The sequence below is a fragment of the Podarcis liolepis genome (assembly GCF_965112155.1).
Source record: "Podarcis liolepis genome assembly, chromosome: 14".
NCBI lineage: Eukaryota > Metazoa > Chordata > Lepidosauria > Squamata > Lacertidae > Podarcis > Podarcis liolepis.
In genome coordinates this window covers 47218513-47223661 of record NC_139569.1, presented here as the reverse complement: position 1 = coordinate 47223661, position 5149 = coordinate 47218513, and positions in this window count along the sequence as shown.

The following is a 5149-nucleotide window of genomic DNA, read 5'->3' as shown; positions in this document are numbered from 1 at the left end:
TTTCTTTTTCAACTGAATGTCTTTACCACAATTAGTGATCAGTTCTTTCCAATGAGCTCCATTTTTCTACATGAGGCATTTTCACAGGCATTGGGACCAACCTTTTTCACATGTTCGGCTACTTTAATAGGATTTACTTGCCCCTTTTCCTGAATTCCCTCCCCCACATGTCCTCATCTTCTCTGATTCCTGAGGTACAGATGTCCTCGTTTCCAAATAAGGGCACCTGTATGCAGCACAACTTGCAGGGCTGGCCCAAGACATTTTGACACCCGAGGCAAACCACAAAATGGCTGCCCACCAGGGAAGAAGGGGCGAGTGAAGATCTATATCAGGAACAAGAGGGGAGTAAATACCTACATTGGGAACTGCTGCCCCTGTGAATTCTGCCACCTGAGGCAGTCGCCTCACCTTGCCTCATGGGTGGGTCGGGCCGGACTACTTGGGCTGAATCAATGTTTTCACCTGGCTGCTTTAGTGCAGCAGTGTCTCTGCGCAAATGTCGCAAGATGGAGTTTTTCCTTTAAAAATAAAAGGAAGGAAGAACCACATAAGAATGAAATGGAGACCATCTTTGAGTGGGTTAAAAAAAACTTGGAGGAACTCCTGGTGGGGGTGCAGAATGCAGACATGCTTGCCTGGGAATTTATCCTCCTACCTGGTGTCAAGGCCAGCAGATCAGTGGTGCATAGCTCCAGGTTTCCCCAGGGATGGTCTGACTCTCTTCTTCCTTCAGGGAGGAGCAATAGCAAAGCAAAGCAGGAAGACAATGGCAAAAGTTTTACCTGCTTTGTAATTATGCCAGCTACTGCTTTTCTACCGCAGCTGGTTGGGGTGCAGACACAGATTGTGTGATACAGGATAGCCTTACTGGGGTCCAATGCAATTGTAAAAGAATTTTGCCTCCTGAATGTGGACGAAGGTGGTTTTAAAGGTTTCCATATTTTATTCCATTGATCCTTGTCAATTTTTCCAGCCAGTCCCCCTTGCCATGTTTCTCATAGAATTTGCAAGCTGCCCATATCAGTTTTCATTAGTAATTATTATATTGAAATAAGTAGAACTGTCTTATGTAGCTTCTGGATGTAAGATTGGTTGGCTTTCCTTTTAATGGAGACCAGAAACCCTTTGACTCTGCGTGGATTCTGAACTACCAGGTGATGGCTTTTGAAGTCACCAAGTGACAAGAATCAAGTTGAAGTCAGTTTATGGACTCCATTACTGCCATGCACTGGATATGGTGCCCAAATCTAGCTGATCCATCATGGCCTCTACCACTTCAGACAAATTTGTCCTGTGCAATTCCTTCTGCTAAGTTAGTGAAACTCCTTGCAGAAAGGAATGGTGATTTGAGTGGGTAACCACAGCTTAAGGGAGTCATTCCTTTTTCTTTACTTTTGGTACTCATCCATGCCACCTTGCTGAATGACTGACTATTTGATCCATTTTAAATAAATACGGCACAAATACAATGATCGAGTTATGTAGGCGTAGGCATTTGGTGTTGCAATTGTGCCATGGCATGAAAACTGGGCGAAACTGGTTCACTATAAGTAAGTCAGCACTGTCCCTAAATAGGAGGGCGAAGTAGACTCATTCCCTCAACAAGCAAACTGTTTGGTATTTGCAAACCCCAAGCTTCACCTCCACTTACTCTTCCTCACTTCTGACTAAAGCTGAAAGTATAGGACTGAGGCATCAGGCATAAGCCTGCATTTTATTAATGTTTGATCAGGACTTGTATATTAGAGAGAGCCTAAAAGATTTTCAAATGTTTCAATGCCAGGCAGAGAAAACCTTGGCCATTCTCCTAAGACAAGGGGCCCCTTTTTTTGATTGATAGCAGAAAACAATTCTCAAAGTCATAAAAGCTGAAATTACAGACTAAAAGCAGGACATTGACCCTACATGTTACAGAAGATAACAAAGGCAGAGATAAATAATTAGGAATGGGCAAATAGTAAAATGATACCATGGGCCTCTCTTAAAACCTTGAGCTGTATTTTCTAAGGCCAGAGGTAAATGGGAGAAAAAACATCTAGCTGGGAAGTCTTTTTAAAGCATCTAGCTGGGAAGTCTTTTTAAAGCATCTAGCTGGGAAGTCTTTTTAAAGCTGTTTCTTCCTTAAACAGATAATGGGAAAAGCAGCTTGCTGAAGGGGAGGAGGCTTCTTCTGAAACTGTTTTAAACTGAGTCCTTTTCTTTCTTTCTCTCTCTACTTTAAAAAGGCCTTATTCCTTTTAAGAGGCTATCTGTGTTGTGTATTAAATATGTTGGCTTAAATGTAATTATGCAAAGGATTTAACAAATGCTAGAAGAGTTGTATTTATCTTGAAATTAAGTCAGCCACCAGTCCAGCCTCTTGCCAGACAAGAAGACGCCATCAAATGCTGTCCTGATATATTAGCTGCCAGACATTTGTTTAGAAACCTTCAAATGAAGGATATCTTTCAATGTTGATGTGAAACTCAAGATCCTTGACATATGTTTAAGATAAAAATTTAAGATTAACCATTTGTTTTAGAAGGCAATAGGGCAGGGAGGGCAAGAGGTGAGCTGGTAATTAAGATTCCTTGTTGAGACACATGTAAGATATATTACTACTTATTTGTCATTTATAGATGTAACAATATATAGCTGTTTGTGTTCCTTATAAGGACAGGAGGATGTGGGTGTATCTTTTAGGATTGGATATAGCAATCAGCCAATAGGAAATCCAACCAGGCTGATTGGACAGAGGCAGCCCAAGGAGGAGCAAAGGGGGCTGGATTAAGGGAATATAAGTGCTGGCCATAATGGCAGGAGGGCAGGCCAGAGCTTGGTAACCATATACCACTGTGCCTCTCATTTATTTGTCTGACAAATAAATAATTATTTTAAATTCTCTATTGCTGCGTTGAATATTTCATTCCAGCTAAGCGTTAACCACAAGCAGGGTGCTACATTTTATGGTGCCCTGTGACTCGGATAAGTGGTCTGCTGGAACGCAGCCCCTTCGCTCTACTGAGCAGGGTACAAGAGAGAGGATCTCTAAACTGCTTACCCAAGCGCGCACTGGTAAATTTTTCCAGGGGGAACGCAGAAGTCTCGTCTGTCTGATACCCTGCTCACTGGCGGCGACGGACCGGGGGGAAACGGAACCAACCAGGGGTAAGTGCACAAAGGGATTTTTGGCCCTCCAATTAATTGGGAGGAAGAGAAGTCTTGATCAAACTTCTGCGTCTCAGTAAGTGGGAACTGAGTACGCTAGGTGGTTGGGTATATCAGATGGTGGTCTGGTGGGGGAAAAGGGGAAGTTGGGAGGTAGTGTGTGGTGAAGTATCCAGCGCATTGTATGTGTGAGAAAGTACAGAGCAATCTGTAGCTGACCTGAGTGTGGAGTGGGTAGTACTTCGGTTCCCAGTGAGGCGACTCCATCTGGGCAAGGAAACCCACGAAGCGTGTGTGTGAGTGACTGAGTGGATACTTCACAGGGCCATACAATGGGAGTTGGGGGTTCAAAAGGGGAAAATACACCTCTTGAATGTATGTTAAATAATTTTAAGAAAGCCTTCTCAGGGGCATATGGAGTCAAAATGACGCCAGAGCGCTTGAGAACGTTATGTGAATTAGAGTGGCCGAAGCAAAATACTGAATGGCCATCTCAAGGAACCTTTGATATAAATTTAGTAAGCAAACTTTGGTCTAACATCGCCAAAGAAATTGGAGGGTGCCCAGAACAATTTTCATATATAGATTCCTGGCTGAGCACATTAAATAAAAATCCTCCATGGATAAGGGAATGCAAAGTCCAACGATGCAAATTATTGGCTGTAAAAGCCGAAGCCAGGAAAGGAATTTTGCCAAATAAACTCAAACCCATTTTTGAGGGACCAGAGGAAGAGCTGCTTCCACCTCCACCTTATGCTCCACATCGAAGGGAGCCTAATCCAAACCCTCCACCAGTTGTAACCCCAAGGCAAGAAAGTGGAATGAATAATGGGGCTGGAGTCACAGAACTTGATTCCTTGATAGATTATGATAAATATCTTCAGGAGGCATTGGAGGCCTATAATAAAGCCCAAGCAGAAGTGGTTATTCCATCTGTGAGTCCCAGTAGAACTCCATCTACAGTCTCTTTTAGTGAAACAACTGATTGCCTACCCCAAACCCCTGTACATCCAAATCCTAGAGAATTATTACAGAAGTTACAGGGAGACCTTAATCGGTCAGCAAGCAATACAGCCAGGCGTATACAGCTGCTAAAAGAACGCCTTGGGACAAATACCATCCCCTATGATTTAAGGCCCCTAGAGCAAAGCGAAGAGAAAGATCACGTAGTAGCCCCTCTCAGAAGAGTATTTGATGCACTTGAGGAGCCTGTGCTGGTTAACGGGCTACCTGGACCAAGGCCACCTCGAACTTCGACCCTGCAATATATTCCATTCACGACTACAGATCTGATGAATTGGAAAACACACACCCCATCTTTCGCAGAAAAACCTCAGGCTATGATGGACTTGGTGACTTCAATAATAAATACTCATAGTCCTACTTGGACAGATTGCCGCCAGCTCCTGAATACTCTGTTCACCACTGAGGAAAGGAGAGACATAATTGAAAAGGCACAGATATATTTGCGTGAGCAGGCCAGAGTGGGAAATATTTTTAATATTGACCGTCATCTCCAAGACAACTTTCCCTTGGAAGATCCTAATTGGGATCCAAACAATGTAATTCACCTGGCCAGGCTTACCACCTACCGCCAGACGCTTGTGCAAGGTATCCGCAGGGCATGCCAGAAGCCCACTAATATGTCTAAAGTCTCAGAAGTAGAACAGAAACCAAATGAGAGTCCAGGAGACTTTTTAGAGAGGCTGCAAGAAGCCTATCGTATATGGACTCCTTTTGACCCTGAAGCCCCTGAAAACAGCAGAATGATTACTGCTACATTTGTGGCCCAGTGCGCTTCTGACATTCGTAAGAAAATTCAGAAATCAGAAGGATGGGAAGGGATGCTGATGAGCCAAATTATGGCCATTGCACGCCGAGTTTATCGGAATAGGGATGAGGCTGAGAAACAAGAGAAGAAGAAGTGGCAGAAGGAAAAGATGGTAATGCTAGCCACAGCAGTGAAGCAAGACTACCGCCCCTTAAATGGAGGAAGAGG